The sequence below is a fragment of the Melanerpes formicivorus genome, unplaced genomic scaffold (genome assembly GCF_026170545.1).
Source record: "Melanerpes formicivorus ecotype bairdi unplaced genomic scaffold, bMelFor1.0.p_v2 SCAF_119, whole genome shotgun sequence".
Classification (NCBI taxonomy): domain Eukaryota; kingdom Metazoa; phylum Chordata; class Aves; order Piciformes; family Picidae; genus Melanerpes; species Melanerpes formicivorus.
Window position 1 is genome coordinate 1,010,911 of NW_027142471.1, and position 17,010 is coordinate 1,027,920.

Sequence of the window (17,010 nt, forward strand, 5' to 3'; positions counted from 1 at the left end):
TCAGGTGGAGGCTAGTCTCTACTGCCTCAAGATGCACCAGGTGAGGTTTAGGTTGGATATTAGGAAAAAATTATCCACTCCATGAATGGTCAGGCATTGCAAGAGGCTGCCCAGAGAGGTGGTGGAGTCCCCATCCCTGGAGGTGTTCAAACATGTGGGTATGGCACTTGGGAACATGGCTTAATGGGCCTTTTGTTTTTGTGCTGTGGTTGGACCTGGTGATCATAGAGATCTTTTCCAACTGAAACAATTCTATGACTCCATGTGTCTCTGATATAATTCCTTTTCTTTCAGTGCATTGACTTGGGATACACTTATGGGAAAGGCCAAGCTCCTTCCAGTCCTGAAGTCCTTGACCCATCCAAGGCTTCTCAGCTGCTAACCTACCTGCGGAATGGCTCCTTCAAGAGAGGTGCCCTCACCTTGACACTGGTGGTGGACAACAAAACGTATCAGGGAATTCACCAGAGGTCCAAGGGGTGCAAGATTGCTCTGCTGGGGCATGAGGGTGCCAGTTCCTGCAATGCCCCATCGTGCCCCATTGCTCTGTTGTGCAGGACTGGCACCCTGCTTCGTGTCAACGTCTCTGTAACCTGACTCTGCCTCACTCTCTTTGGGCCCTCCTGACTGAGCAGGAAAGAAGCAGAAAACACTGCCTGGGATTTGGCCGTGGGGCCTAGATCATGGCAGACTGACTTTCACTCATCCTCCTCTTCCTTGCTCTCTCGCTCTCCCTCCATTAAGTATTCTCTGTCTCCTCTGACCTACTTGTGCTCCTATTCCACAGCTGTGTCCCTGAGGGACTTCTCTCCTCTACTGCTGTTGCAAATTTGTGCCCTGGCAGCACAAATCCAGTGAATATCTCAGAGGTGCTACTGCTCTCATGTTGCAATGCCAGTAATGATCAGTGTGAGCAATGTGGCAGCGTAGGCCTAGAGCCTGGCATGGTGGTAGGCCATGCTCAGCATAAGGGCAGAAGTGGATAGCAGTGTAGCAAAACAGTGCTGTGCCTGCAGCATGTAACTAAAACAGTACGCTGGTAGCTATAAACACAGAAAAGTATCTTGGGACAACAGGACACGCACCTGCATCAACAAACCTTGCATGTCATTAGTAGTTGGACCAATAATCTATAATAATGCGATGTGTGGTCACTCAGAGGGAACCAATGAAGCTATGGCAACAAGGGTCTCCGAGCTTACATAAGTTGTAGAAGTTCCCTTGGTACGCATTTCTGCCTTTCCCTTCTTCTTCTTTGCATTACTTTACTGTGCTATACTCACACTATAGGCCTACAATACTGGAACAATAAGGGAACAATACTCGATCATATTGGTCATCTGTATTGACTCCAATCTCCATCCCGTTACCTGGCCCCCGAACTCATGATTTGGGATTCTTAGACTACAATGCTGCTCAAGTCAACATAAGAGGTATGTTCTGAGAGATACGGAAAGCCAGTCGAACCAGCACTGCCCCGGTGCTGCCAAAATAATCAGCGCACGCTCAGAAAAGGAAGCACATCTCACCAGGATCCAGTGAGCAGCCGGAGGAGGGGAAGGGGAAGCACTCCGCAAAACAGAAGAGGCTGTGCTAAACACCCTCCAAACTATCCTCTCCATGAGAGGTATTACTGATGATTCTTGGATTTTAATGGGCTGTTAGCCTGGGTCTGGAATCATGATTTTATCCCCACGGCAACTGAAGCTTTCACTTCCGAAGCATGGGACAAAATTAGAACCCAGCTGTGGGATGAGGTGTTCAATACTTAAAAGAAGCTTTGCGCTATAGCACCATGTGGCAGACCGTCACATACACTGCAATAGATCAAAGCAGAGCAGTCTACTCCTGATTCAGATGCTGCAGTGTTTGTTTCTAACTGAGATGCAAAAAGGAGACTCGGGAGGCACCCCCCGCCCTCCAACCCCCCTCCTCTCTCCCTACACATCGTCTGCCGTTCCGTCAGCATCCTCATCACAATTTCAATTGCCTACTATTCCTCCTTCTACACGAATCTGGCTCTCTTATTACTGTTATTTTCCACAAAAAAATCTGCTCCTGCTACGTCAATAGCGGTGGAAGCGAATCCTGATCGAACTGATAAGACGCACAAAATAAAAATGGAGGTCACTACATATGCAGAATTAGACAAAGAAGATGCTACATCTGCCATCTTGGCAAGCACACCACGTTTACCAGCCACCACCTCTGCCGTTCGCACCCAGCGGAGAAAAAGAAATAAAAAGGCAGCAAAACCTGTGGCTCAGCGTGTTCGATCCCCATCATCAACATCTTCCTCTAATACCGCTAGCAATGGCTCGGATTCAGAAGATGAAAACAACGATGCTAAGAAATCAAACAGCGCAGACTTTGCTTTACAGCCCCTCTTAGAAAAAACTGGAGCGCTTGGAGGCTCACGGTTCCAGCATTCTGACAACCGCACCCCTCCTGTGAGCCCCGATGGTCCCCACCCGCGAGCTCCGGCCACCCCGGCAGCAGCGCCCATCCCAGCAGCACCTGTCCCAGCAGCGCCCCCCCCACCCCGGCATCTCTCCTGGCAATGGCCCCCATGCTGGTGGCCCAGTGGCTCCATCATGGGTTCCTGGCCTGGCACTAGTGGTCCCGCACCAGCAGCCCTTCCCCCCCCCAGCAACTTCAGGTGCATTACACCCCCCCCACCTCCTACATTCCAGACATTATCAGCAGAGTATAGCACTGCGATGGAGGTTACAATCAAATTCCAAAAGGACAGTAGTGTAAAGGATCGGGAGGTGGGAGAATGGGGGATTGGCTGTTGAGTCAGTGGAGAGGAGTTGTGAACGGCACCCAGAGGATTCAACAAAGTCTGCATTTACTGAGTCATCGATTAAGGCAGATTCCACCTACCGATATCAATGGGTAGCCTTAAAGCATGCAGAATTCACCCACCCTCACCAAATATATGTGGCGTGGCTTTTGTTCCCATTTAGATGGTCTTATTGTGACTTTCTCATCTGTAATTCTATGGATGATATCCTGATTGCAAAGAAAAGTTGCATCCTAAGACAATACTCTCTGAGTTTCAACCCATGTCAGTGAGCAGAAGGTTGAAAATAACACCACACCAGACTTTTGCTAGATCATATCAGCAAATGCAACTTCCTGATAAGGCTTTACAATTAAGTCAGGATTTAGCGATCAAACAATGGTCGAGAATCCAGGACAATAACTCTGATCCTGTGCTTTTCACTACTCATCAGGGTCTAACAGGGCCATTTGGTTCCTTTGTCGTTACCTTACATAAGACATTCAAGATCTGACTCACGATATGAAGGTAAAAATGCTGGATATTCTGGCATTTGACAATTCTAATGAAAAAATTAAACAGGTTCTCAGCATTTTATCAACAGGTGCCACTGTCTCATGACAGCAGAATAAATGAAACACCGACAAATAGCAATGTATCTAGCCACAGCCATAGAAGCAGTCCTGAAACCACCAGTACGACCACCACACAAGGGAAACAACCTGGGTGGAAAACATCGTGCTTCTGGAAACCTAGGTACCTTAAATCAAATTGCCTGACTGCTGGACAAACTCAAAAGTGCAGTGCTCACTGTCACAGACCTAAGCATGTTACTCCAGATTGTCGTAGGCAGGGAAACTGCTCTTGCAGCGCAAGTACATCCCACGTGACCACACCAAACCAGCGTGCTTGGACTGCCCCCCACCTGCCTCACAGCCACTTCTGGCAGCACGGAGCAGACCTGACAACAGCTGTGCATATCACTCTTGAGTCCACAGACGTTGTCGAGTCCAATCAGCACAGTCCTCTGGGTCACAGACCCTGTGCTCTGTTAATTGGCAGATTGTCTACCTCTAGAAGGGCATCTTTATAATTCCTGGTTCAATACATTCTGATTATGAGTGGGCTATGAAAATTATGCTCTATACCATTGTCCCTCCTGTTAGCACTCCTGTTAGCACTCTGTTGGGACAGAAATTGCTCAGCTAATACCATTTGAGTCCTGAGTGCCTAAAACTTCTAACAGGATCCAAGGGCAAGAAGGCTTTGGTTCCACCAATATGCCTAATATCTTATTAGCCCTAGAAATCCAAAAGGGAAAATTAGAACAGATTGTAACTGTCAGACACCCTTGTGGACAAACTATACACTTTTCAATGATTGTGGATACTGGAGACGATGTCATTGTTATACCTTGTCATAAATGGAATGGTCACTAGCCATTGCTCAAGGCAAATTCTGAAGTCATGGGTTTAAAAGGTATCCAAACAACCTGGGTTAGCAAAGAGCCAGTGCAATTAGCCTTTAACAACGATAAATCTATCACAGTAAGACCGTACATGTTAACCCTTCCAGTTGCTCTAATGGGCTAAGATGCCTTAAGTTAGCTAGGAGCAAAACTCGTTACTGTTCCTTTTCTGTAGCGGCTACTAGTCAGCAGCCAACCCTCAAATTAAAATGGAAACCAGATAATCCATTATGGGTGTAACAGTGGTTGCTCAGACAAGATAGGCTGCAAGTCTTTAAGACCCTAATACAAAAATAATTGCAACCAGGGCACACCTTGCTAGCCACCCTCAACCCACCCCTACCCCCACCCCCAGAAAAGGGAGGATTTTCTGGTACTACTCTTGTCGACCAAAGCTCTGCTCTGATTTAAAGCAACAGTGCTAATTTAATCATTTCTTATTGTAATGTTCTTCAGAGAATTGTTATTTAGAGTTTTGCTAAGTTTTCCTGGTAAGCATAATGAATGGTAAGCATTTGGTATTTACAGGTACTTAGTACATAGTAATTGTAGCAAGGTGTAAGTACTTAGTAATGAGTTCACATTGTAAGATTTTCTTTTGGTTCGAACTTTCACAGTTGTGTGCCTAGGCATTTCAAAGGATCTCCATGTAATATAGTTAAGGTTTGTAGTAAATAAGTAGTCATTTTTAAAAAGTATTCCTTAGCTAATGTAACATCTTTATATTTCCTTCTTAGATATAGACTAGAAAAAATACAAATACTAAAAAAAATATAGTAAAAAGGTAACAAGTACAAAGAAAAAAATTAAACATACAAATATATAACAAAAAGTACATAAACTCTAGATACAAAAAATAGAATACTAAATAACAGAATAATAATAAGAAAGAAGAGCAACGATAAAAATAAAATAATAAAAACAAAACATGACAAACTAAAAAATCATAAGGATTACTAATAAAAAAGAGCTATTGATAAAAAATATAAGAATTGTTAGCAAAAAATAAAAATAAGGATTAAAACAAACAAAAAAAGACCCTATAAAAGAAAAATTCAAGAAAATTAAAATGAAAAAAAAACGCTAAAAAGAATTAATAGAAAAGAAGGTTAAAAAATAATAAAAAGCACAAATCAAAATCAAAATAGAAAATAAATTAAATAAAATGAACATGCAAAATAAAAAATAAAAAATTAATTAAAATACAAAATATAAAGTAAAAAGTATTAAATACTAGATTAAAAGTAAAATAAAAAATTATTAGAATAAAAAAGTAAAATAAAAATTAAAAAATTGCAATAACAACATAATAATAAAGATTAAAAACACAAATAAATTAAAAAATGACAAAAGCAAGTTAAAAATAAAAATTTAAAGAACAAAAAAATTAAAATTAAATACAAAAATAACAAAAAACTAATTAAAAAATATATCAAAATTAGATTAAACTTAACAAAAAATTAACAAAAAATAATTAAAAAGTATACTGAAAAAATAGCATGCAATGGAAAAAAGTATATAAGAAACAAAATTGAAGCAAAAAGAAATTGAAAAATTAAACAAAAACAATTAAAAACATGGAAAAATAATGGAAAAAACATTAAAATTAAACTTAGGAAAAAAATAATATATATAATAAAATCAAAACAAAATTAAACAGGTTTATTAAAAATAGGTTTAAAAAATATTTAAAAACTGAAACAAAAGAAATTATTACAAAGTTAATAATGGATTACATATAAAACAAACAAAAATAATTAATTAAAAAATATGTGGAATTATACAGTCCGGATCCACGAAGCAAGTGAGGAGTCCTTCTAACTGCGTTTCCAATATCCCGCGAGGGTCTTGGCCACTGAAGGGACAAAGCGGTTAGTGAGGGAAAGTGTGGACCCTGGGAAATGGGGCAAGGGTCAGGTGTAGACCAGCCCCAGGAAACATGGGAGCAACAAGGGTACCCAGGGATATACCCCTGGACAGTCCTCTGGGGTAGCGTATTGGAGGCACAATACGCAGGATAAGGATAAGGCAATGTGGTGGGTTGAGAGAGAAGGCCTAGCTTTCTCTCCCCCACAAAGAGGAAAAAAAAACCCACAGCTAACTCAGCCGGAGAAGCAGAAGGAATATTTTACAAGCAATGTGGAAAATGCAAGATATGTACACAATATACAGTATTTACAATATATATACAGAAATACACAACAAAGTAAAAAAACAAGAATACAGGAACGAAATTCCCTCCTCTGGACAGAGGAGGGTTCCCCCCCCTGTACCCCCTTCTCTCCTCCTACCTCCCTTTATTCCCAAAGAGGGCTAGAAAGAGAGAAAAAGGCAGTTATTAAGAAAGCAGAATTCTAGTAGGCCTCGTGCGAATTAGTTGCTTATCTGTTCAAGGTTGCTCTGGCAGGGAGTCCAGAAACAGACAAGCTGGAAGGGAGAAGGAAAGGGACGAACTGAGGAAAAATCTCCAGCTGCTCTAAAACTTAAAACTGCATTTTACCAATCTACCAATGAAATTCGTTTAGAATATCGATGTTTTCATTCTCTTCACCAAAACATTCGGCCAGAGTGTCCCAGCACTGTCCCTTTCTTAAAGGCACAGCCTGAAACGGTCACAGGCAAAAAGGATAATAGAGGAAGTGCCTAGAGAGAAAAGTAGATTGTGGGAAGGTTGGGCATTTGAAACGAGAGTGCCCAAGGAGAAGAGAGATCTTAAATTCTTTTTTAAGCTCAGTTGGATAGGCTCCGGGCGGGCCTGGAGCTGGGGCCATTAGGGCAGGGGCTGCGCGTAGAGCAGCTGGAGCTGCAAGGCCAGTGTCAGTGTTTACACCAGCACCTGCAGTAGTGCGGCAGGCGAGGTGCTGGCACAGATGCAGGCGGAGCAGGAGCTGTTGCGGGGAGAGCTATAGTGGCTGAGCCATACCCACCAGGGACTGGTAAAGAATCAAACCCAGGAGGTGGCCAGGCTCAGGTCGGAGAAGGAGGGTTACTTGTGTTACCAAGGTTCCTAGAGGGGGTGTGGAGAGCAAGTTTTAGGGGCAAAAGGGGAAAGGTTTAAAGTCCCGGTATCTAAGGATGTTAAATTGGAGACTGAAGCTAGAACTGGGATAGGGTATATCTTAGTGTAGTAACAAGTGCAAGATGTAATTTACTAGGGAGAGATAGTTCAGTTGGACATAAGTGTAGTTCTGAAAGAGGGGTAGATGACGGTCAGAAGAAAATAGAGGGGGTTAGGTGTAGATAACCTGTTGATCTCGGGAGAAGGGGCAGTTGGGGTTGGAAGGCTTCAAGCCCCAAGGCAAGGATTGTTTGGATTGTGGATAGTAGTTTTTTTTCTGAAGAATCTGTGGGTGTGATGTATGGAGTAATAATTTGTGTCAATCAGGATGCATAGGAGCCAGGCCGTTCGGTGACTTTTGCCTGGGTAGGGGTCCTGGCTACGGAGTCCTGGAATTTCACTGTGGGTGGGGATTCCAGGATTCTGGATGGTAGTCAGGTGGTCTTCACAGCCCTGGAGAATTCGGGCTGTGAAGGGGCAGCGTTGTTTCTACGGTCTAGGGGCTGTGGAGACTGGTCGTCCGCAGGGATCGGGCGAGCAGTGCTGCGTCCCGGTGTCCGGTGTCCCATTGGTGAGGGAGCTGGTTTCAGAGGTTTTGGTATCCTGTGGTCCAGTTTGTAGAGGGGCCTGGGCCGTGGGGGCCCACGTCGCGGTGGCGGTCGCGGGTTTGACGTCCTGGTTTCTGGTGTTCCGGCGGTAGGGGACCCAGGTTCAGGAGTTTTTTGTATCCAGCGGTCGGTTCCTTAAGGGGGCTTGAACTGTGGGGGCATGTGGCGTGATTACGCTCGCGGGTTTGACATCCTGGTTTCCAGGTGGGGACCTCGGTTTGAGGGACCTGCTTCGGGAAGTTTTATTTTTCCGTGGTTTCAGGCTTCCACAGGAGGGCAGGGACCTGGGCTACGGCAGGTCAGGGTTTTTTTGCAGGTTGTCTTTGCAAGTGAAGGGGGGGGGGGGGGGGGGGGTCGTTCGCAGGGAGCTGGCTAGTGGCTCCGAGCAGGCGCTTCCAAGCGCTGCCACTGGGTTTTGATCCCCAGGCAATGATTAGTGATCAGGAGAATGGGACAAAAGCAAGTCATCAGAACTTCCTCCCATTCCCATCCCAGAGAGCACGTTAGGGATCATATTACAGTATTGGGATGATGGCAAGTTGAGAAAAGGAAAATCAAATAAAAAAATGGTTTCTCTTGGATTTAACCATCATGTGAATTCTAAAAAGTGTTTTAGTAGGGAATATGCTGCTGTTTGGATTAGGGCTTCACGCCCTACCCGTGTTCCCATATTTACATTAACAACTGAGAATAAAGACAAAGACAACGAAAAGGCAGACAGGCTGGCATGAGAATATGGGAGAGGTAAAATCAGAGGGGGGGGAGGGGGCACCAGGAAATCAGAAGTGGCCTAATCAAGATCCTCAGTGGGACCATCAACAGCTTCAAGGGAGACAGAACATGGGAGGTAAAACAAGGAATTAAAGAAGCTGTGCCCAGAAATTTTGATAAAGCCTCTAGTGAGCATCAGAGGAAGCCTCCTATGGAGTGGATGATAAGATTAAAGAGAAGTGTGCAGTTCTAATAGATTCCAGTTCTGCAGCTGGGGTGATACTTCTCAGGATGCGGTTTTTGGCAAAACCATGGGCACATATTAGAAATTGGAAAAGATCGAGAATTGGCAAGACAGAGATTTAGAGGAATTACTATGTGAGGCTCAGAAGGTGTTTGTAAGGAGGGATGAAGAGAAATAGAATGCAAAACCTAGAATGTTGGTAACGGCTGTAAGGGAAGGTCAGAAATCAGGCAGCTGCTCGGATTTCTGGGGTACTGTTGATTATGGATAGAGAGGGGAAAAAAAAGGTAAAATTCTTATATGATAAATTAGCCCTCAATAGTAATATTAAATGCAGTCCAGAAGATGATGAGTGATTGGATAAATAAAAAGAATGTTGATTGATGCCCTGTTTTAAAATTTTCCTGACATGGATAAATTATTTGGTCTTTTTGTACATGTAACCAAACAGCATATGGGGTGTTGACCCAGGACTGGACTGGAAGTAAAAATCCTGTTGGGCATTGTTTCAAGTTATTAGATTCTGTAAGTAGGTGAGGGCCAATTTGCTTATCAGCAGCCCTTATTAGTAGAGGAGGCCCAGAAAGCAACTTTGTATTTTGTTCTGGTCTCCCACCTTTGGGATTCCTGATGTATATAAAATTAAAGCTGGAGGTAAAGTGTTAATAAAAACTTGGAAAGGAGAGTCACTAATTTCCCCATGGGAAGGACCTTTTCTTGTTTTGTTAACAACAGATCCAGCTGTCTGTACTGCAAAACAAAACAAGGGTGGACACATGTTTCGTGAGTAAAAGGACCACTTCAGGAACACCTCAGTCTGAAGGCTCTGGAACTAGCGAGACAAACCCACCTTTTGAAACATCTGACATCAAATCTTCATTGCAAGAAAATATCAAGGAAAGCCCCCATTTCATTCTGTGTATAAAACATCCTGGGACTTGATGTCGTTGGGGATGGGTAAAGCGTAAATGTTGTAAGAAATGGTATTTGTTATAATCGAGGAGTGTTTTATCCTGACTGAACAGAGTCTAACCAAAATCTAAGACCATGTCACCAGGTGTGGATAAATTCTCCTCCAACACTAGTAATGGTAAACAGGTTGAACTAGTAATTAGGCCTACTAAAACTTAGAAAAGTGATGGTAAATTTTTCTGCTGTACTATAATGATGTGCTGAGAGTGTGTGTGGTTATAAATGTATGCTATTGTAGTTACGTAATTAAGTTTCCTGTGGGTTCAAAAACTTTAACTTCTTGATTATCAAATGTAAATTGGCTTGTTGGAACAATTGTAACATTGATCTATGTGGTTATAATTTGAAGTGATTAAGACAGAGGATTCATCTATGTTCTTTGTGTTAAAGTACCAAAAACTGTGTGCAGCTAGTGGGACCACAGAGACTGTAATACAGACAGCCAACATGCAACCAGAGTTAAAGGACTGGTGGATCCATCCACTGAATGGACTGTGATACCCCAAATGGAGGACAAAAAGATCGTCATGATATGAGTTCTAGTATCAGAATAGGAGTGGTAATGGTCCTTGCCTGAAAACATCACAAACTAGAAACAGGTCGGGGTTTGAAATTGGTACAACCTCCCTGGACAAGGGAAGGAGACGTGGTCTGAGCAGAGCATTGGTGGGGATTGAAGGAGGCAAGACTGGGTAGACCTCTGTAATTGCCATGAAGAAGATCTAGAAGAATGGCTGTGGGTAGCAACCCCATAGGCCATGTGAGTGGAGTTGCAAGTCAAACTGGACTCCTAATTCCCAGGATTAACCACTCGGAGGGAGAAAGTTGTCACCCAGTCATTGGTATATATACCATACCCACTCACCATGTATGGTGCCTATTAAAGAGGAAATATTTCCAGTCAAGAAACATCAGTTGTTATCCCATTCCTTCTACCGGGAAGTTTAAACTGGAATCCTTTTGCTTGTTGTAGAATTGTTGCCAAGTTAGGTTATTATGGCTCAAGCCAAATGTAGTAGAAAGAAGGGGAGGCATTGTGAGAAACTGCTTATAATATTTGGCTTTCACAAGGGGAAGTACTGGGGACTGTGGGGCTGGATCATTGAGCTGGATTGTTGGGCTGATTGGTTGGTTATGGTCTGTATTGTGTGGGGTATTGGGAGAGAAAGGAGAGGCGCCAACAGGTCTAAAGACTGGCCAGGTCAAAAGTGCAGGTTTTGTCTCAGTCCTGATGGAGAGGGGTTGGAGCGAGTTGGGGAATATATGAATATGTATGTTTTAATATATGAATATGTATGTTTGCCGTCTATATAAGTTCAACTCATGTTGTTAGGATGCGCTTCTAGCAAAGTCGCTCTGCGCCGAGAGCTGTGTTGCCTTTATTTTATAATAAACTTGTTATAAATTTCAGCAGTGAGTTCATTTCTCACAGCAATGAAGCTCTTTTGCTCTTGCTGTTTACCTGCAAATTTTCTGTCTGTGAAGCTAGAGCCTGGCCATAACTACCTTTACAGATTAAAGAAATCTTGCTACCATTAAAGAATTTATGATTTTTTACCATCCTAGAGAAAAATATAGATGCAAAATAACCCTAAAGCTGATTGTAAAAGACAGTGCTAAGGATTGCATTTGTGTCTTCATATCTGTGTGCAATGTGTTCAGGCATAATCAAGTCTTCTCTGTCAATAAGAGGAGTGAAATGTAAAGATCAGAACTATTAATATCTAAGTTCCTCTTTACAATGTCTGTTATCTTTGACCATGTATTATGCCAGCTCTGTTAGAATATTCTAACTAGTTCAACTTAAGCTTCGTGCCTTGTATGGGTTACATTAGTCTGTTAGACATGCTGCACTACAGAGCTCTTGCTTTTGCTATACAGCTTAGCTTTATCTTGCTTGCGTCTGTGTTTGCAAATAGTATCTTGTATGGGATGAGAACAACTCCCATGACCAAATTGCTCACAAAAACAAAAAGGGGGATTTGTGGCAATACCAGCGACGAGCAGTGTGAGCAATCTGGCAGTGTAGGCCTAGAGCCAGACATGGTGGTAGGCCATGCTCAGCGTAAGTGCAGAGCCAGCTAGCAGTATAGCAAAACAGTGCTGTGCCTGCAGCATGTAAATAAAAAAAGGACACTGGTAGCTGTGAACACAGAAAGTTACCTTGGGACAGCAGGACATGCACCTGCATCAACAAAACTTGCAAGTCATTAGTAGTTGGACCAATAATCTATAATAGTGTGATGTCTGGCCACTCAGAGGGAAACAATGAAGCTATGCCAATGAGGCTCTCCGAGCTTACATAAGTTGTAGAAGTTCCCTTGATACACACTTCTGCCTTTCCCTTCTTCCTCTTTGCTTTACTTTACTGTGCTATACTCCCCCCATAGGCCTAAAATACTGGAACAGTAAAGGAACAATACTCGATCATATTGGTCAGATGTATTGACTCCAACCTCCGTCCCATACTCTCATCCTCCACTAGCAGGCTGACCTCCTCTCTTCAGCTGACATGCACAAGGAATTGAGCTGTAGTCACTTGTACAGCTCTGCTGAGGTCCCCTGTCTCCTGCCCCTGGGGATTTTGAGCAACAGGAGAGCAGGAATCTGGGAGTGGGGCAATACAGTTGTCCTCTTGGGGCATCCTAGCAGCATCCTAGCATGAGGCGGTGGTCATAATTATGCTGTAGGACTACACTGAGTCAGGAAGCTTTCTGGCCCCAGCTCCTGTGTTCTTGCTGAAGAGCAAGGGACAGGAAGGCTTCTTCCACCAGCACTAGCATTGCAAATGTAGTTTTGCTTCCTGGAGTCCTTCCTCACACTGTTGCCGTCTTTCACTTTCTTCCAGGTGCCATGGGGCAGACCGTTGTCACTCAGAAAAGGGCCAAGGCATTGATACAGCTTAGACAAGTTAGCACATTTAGGAACAGCACTTAGCTGGGGAAGAGAGAACTGGGAGGTGGCTGCTCTGCAGAGCAAGGTGGCCGGCATGAACCTTTGCAGGAACCTTTACAAGAAAATCTTTGGCTTACTCACAAACTTAGGATTTTCTGGAATCTTTCTTTCTTTCTTTATAATCCAGAAATTGCAGGATGGATGTGCTGTAAGAAACAAAACAAAAAGGTGATGACCACGTGGAGCACTGTGCTGCACAGTCGCTGTCCTTGCCAGAGTAAAAGTTCCTAATGCCTTCTGGGGAAAACTCTTCAGAAACATTTGCAGTTTGGCTCGTGGGGCACAGTGCCAGAGAAAGGGCTTCCCACTCAGCCGCCAAGCGCTTGCAGGGCACGGCCAGATGGCTCCTCAGCAAGGCTGTTCTTGATGCAGGCCAGGATGCCATTGGCCCTCCTGGCTGCCTGGGCACACTGCAGGCTCATGTTCAGCCTGCCATCAACCAGTACCCCACGTCCCTCTTCACCTGGCTCCTCTCCAGCCACTCTGACTCCAGCCTGTAGCTCTGCATGGCATTGTTGTGGCCAGTGTGCAGAACCTGGCACTTGGATGTGTTCCATCTCATGCCGTTGGATTCTGCCCATCTGTCCAGCCTGTCCAGGTCCCTCTGCAGAGTCTCTCTATCCTCCAGCAGATCAACTCCTGCCCCCAGCTTGGTGTCGTCAGCAAATTTACTGATGATGGACTCAATGCCCTCATCCAGATCATCAATAAAGATGTTAAAGAGCACAGGGCCCAGCACTGATCCTTGGGGCACACCACTAGTGACTGGCTGCCAGCTGGATGTGGCACCATTCACCACCACTCTCTGGGCTCGGCCATCCAGCCAGTTCCTAACCCAATGCAGTGTGCTCCTGTCCAAGCCATGGGCTGACAGCTTGGCCAGGAATTTGCTATGGGGGACAGTTTCAAAGGCCTTGCTGAGGTCCAAGTAGACTACATCCACAGGCCTCCCCACATCCACCAGGTGAGTCACCTGATCATAGAAGGAGATCAGGTTGGTCAGGCAGGACCTGCGCTTCCTGAATCCATGCAGGTTAGGCCTGATCCCTTGGCCATCCTGTAAGTGCTGTGTGATTGCACTCAGGATGACCTGTTCCATAATCTTGCCTGGCACTGAGGTCAGGCTAGCAGGCCTATAATTCCCTGGCTCATCCAACTGGCCCTTCTTGTGGATGGGCACCATGTTGGCCAGCTTCCAGTCCTCTGGGACCTCTCCAGTGAGCCAGGACTGATGAAAAATGATGGAGTGTGGCTTAGCCAGCTCATCTGCCAGCTCTCTCAGCACCCTAGGATGGATCCCATCTGGTCCCATGGACTTGAGGGGATCCAAGTGGCTGAGGAGAGTTCCAACCACCTCCTCATGGAACATCAGGTAACTATGCTGCTCCCTGTCTCGTTCTGCCAGCTCTGCAGGCCAGCTGTCTGGAAGACATTCTGTCCTGCTAGTAAAAATTGAGGCAAAGAAGGTGTTAAGTACCTCTGCCTTTTCCTCATCCTTTGATACAACATTTCCCTCTGCTCTCTGCTGTGTTGAAATCCTAGCAGATGTCAAGAAGGTTGAAGTCACCCATGAGAACAAGGTCAGGCAATCCTGAGACAGCCTTAAGCTGCCTATAGAATGCTTCATCAACATCTTCCTCCTGGTTGGGTAGTCTATAACAGACTCCAACCAGGATGTCTCCCCTGCCAGTCTTCCCTGTAATTCTTGCCCACAAACACTCAACCCGCTCGTCCCTAATCTCCATCTCAATGGCATCTAGTGCCTCCCTGATGTACAGGGCCACCCCTCCACCCGTTCTTCCTTGCCTGTCTCTCCTGAAGAGCTTGTAACCATCAAATGCAGTGCTCCAGTCATGTGAGTCGTCCCACCACGTCTCTGTGATGGCAACTACATCATAACTTTCCTGCTGCATCAAGGCTTCCAGCTCCTCTTGTTTGTTACCCATGCTTCGTGCATTAGTGTTCATGACTCTCTCCGTGGCTTACAGGGTACGGGTGGAATGGCTGCTAGCTGGACAAGCTCATGTCCTGTCTCATGACCTGTGGCAGACTGGGGTGAGTGGTACACATGAGGCTACCACAGCTCCCTTTTTGCCGTCAAGCTCCTGCAACAGCTGGGCTCAGGTTTTGATTCACCAAAGGTGGTCTGTGGAGGCTGCAACTCGGTAAGAGCAGTGCTCATAGCTGGGCAAAGGTGTGCGGCACCTGGGCTTGTGGCTGCGGGCGGCACGGCAGTGCACAGAAGTTGTCCGCACCCTGGATTAAATCTCAAGACAAGTGAATCACGGGCAAAGAAGGCTTTCTGATGACGCGGAGCGTGGAGGAAGCGAGACCTTGCTTAGCAGCACAGCCCCAGCTTAGCGTCTGCTGAAAACAATGCTTGGCAAATGTTAAAACTTGGTAATTAATCAAAAAGGTGGCACTTCGCCAAGTAGAGTCTATGCAGGCGCCATGCATAAGCACCCCACAAGCATTTTGTGAGCCAGGCCTGTGAAAGTTGTTTGCCACAAGGTAAGAGACAGGCCTGGGCAGGCTGTTTACTTAGCCCTGCTGACACCAGGTGCATTTCATGCCAAAACCCTCCCCCACTGCAGAAGGGAGGGGGAAAAGGGGTTTTGAGCAAAACACATAAAAGACATGTTTATTTTGGTCATATTTTGCCCTTCCACCAAAATGTCATCCAATGATTTGATAGCAAAGGAAGGGAGGGCAAGTTCCTCCCAGTTGTTAGCATATCAAGCAGCAACCAGCTCCAAGGAGAGCAGTCCATTCACCGCATTGCCAGGCACCACAGTGACATTCAGCCTCCTTTGCTAGACCAAGTCAAGGTCTTCTCCTACCTCTGTCTTATGCATCACATTCTGCTGTGGGAGCTTCCTTAGCTGTGCAAAAATCTGAGGGAGAAAGTGTCTCTGGAAGGCTGAGCTCCAAGGAAGTGGCTCTCAGATCTCCCCTGGTTGTGTTATTTCCATATTCACCCAGAGATCTCCAGCTACACATCCTTCTCTCATGCAGAATAGAGGAGAACTGAGGAGTCTTCTTGAATAGATCAAAGGATCTGCCCAGATAGGTCATGCCTGAAGAATCTAAGGCATGCTGCTTCTGTGGAAACCAAAGCCCGGAAATCAAGAAGGAGATCCTCTGTCTGTTTGCTTAAGTCTGCGACGATCTGCATAGATTTGCCCCAGCTCTGTAGGAGCTGAACACAGAAGGGCATTTAAGTGAAAAGTAGCATCACAGAATTGTCTTAGTTGGAAAAGATCATTGAGTCCAACCATGCAGCAGTTTTTCTTCCTCACAGTGTTGTAGGACAGCACCAGGACTGAAGCATGATCCACACTCTCCCTCTACAGATCTTGCTATGACTCAGACTAAGGTTGGAATGCAGCCTTCTTCTGGCAGCCTATTGTGGTGTAACCTTGCAGCCACTCACTCACTCCTTCCTGCTGGTGGGATAGAGGAGAAAATCAGAAGCACGAGAGAGAAAAGTGATGGGATGAGGTAGAGGCACTTTAACACATGTAGAACAAATGCTGCACAGACTAAGAAAGCAAAGCAAAGAATTCATTCACCACTTCCCATCGGCAGGGAGGTGTTCAGCATCTCCAGGGAAGATGAGCTCCACCACATGACAGTTACTGGGGAAGACAAGTCCCTGTCCCTGGAGACATTCAAGATCAGACTTGATGTGGTCCTGGCCAGCCTGATCTAATTGAAGCTGACCATGCTCACTGCAGGGGGGCTTGGACAAGATGACCTTTGAGGGTCCTTTCAAACCCAGTTCAATCTGTGCATCTGTGACAATCACCATCACTCCCAATGTTCCTCCCTTCATTCTCCTTCCCCTGGTTTTATTGCTGATCATTACATCCTTGGGCCCTTGGACAATTGATGGATGGGGCAGGAGCTCAAGTGGTGTTCTGCTCAGTTCCCTCAGTGTCAGGGGTGTACACTGAGAGGAATGGGAGAACCCACACCATCAACAATTGGCTCAGGGGATGGTGCCAGAGGCAGAACTTTGGGTTCTGTGAGCATGGGACAACTTTCACTGCACCTGACCTGCTGGGTCCTGATGGGATGCATCTATCTAGAAGGGGTAAGAGAGTCCTGGAACTGGATTTGGCAGGACTCATTAGGAGGGCTTTAAACTAGGTCTGAAGGGGGTGGGTGAGGCAATCGGTCCCTCTGCAGAGGTAAGAGTAGGGCACA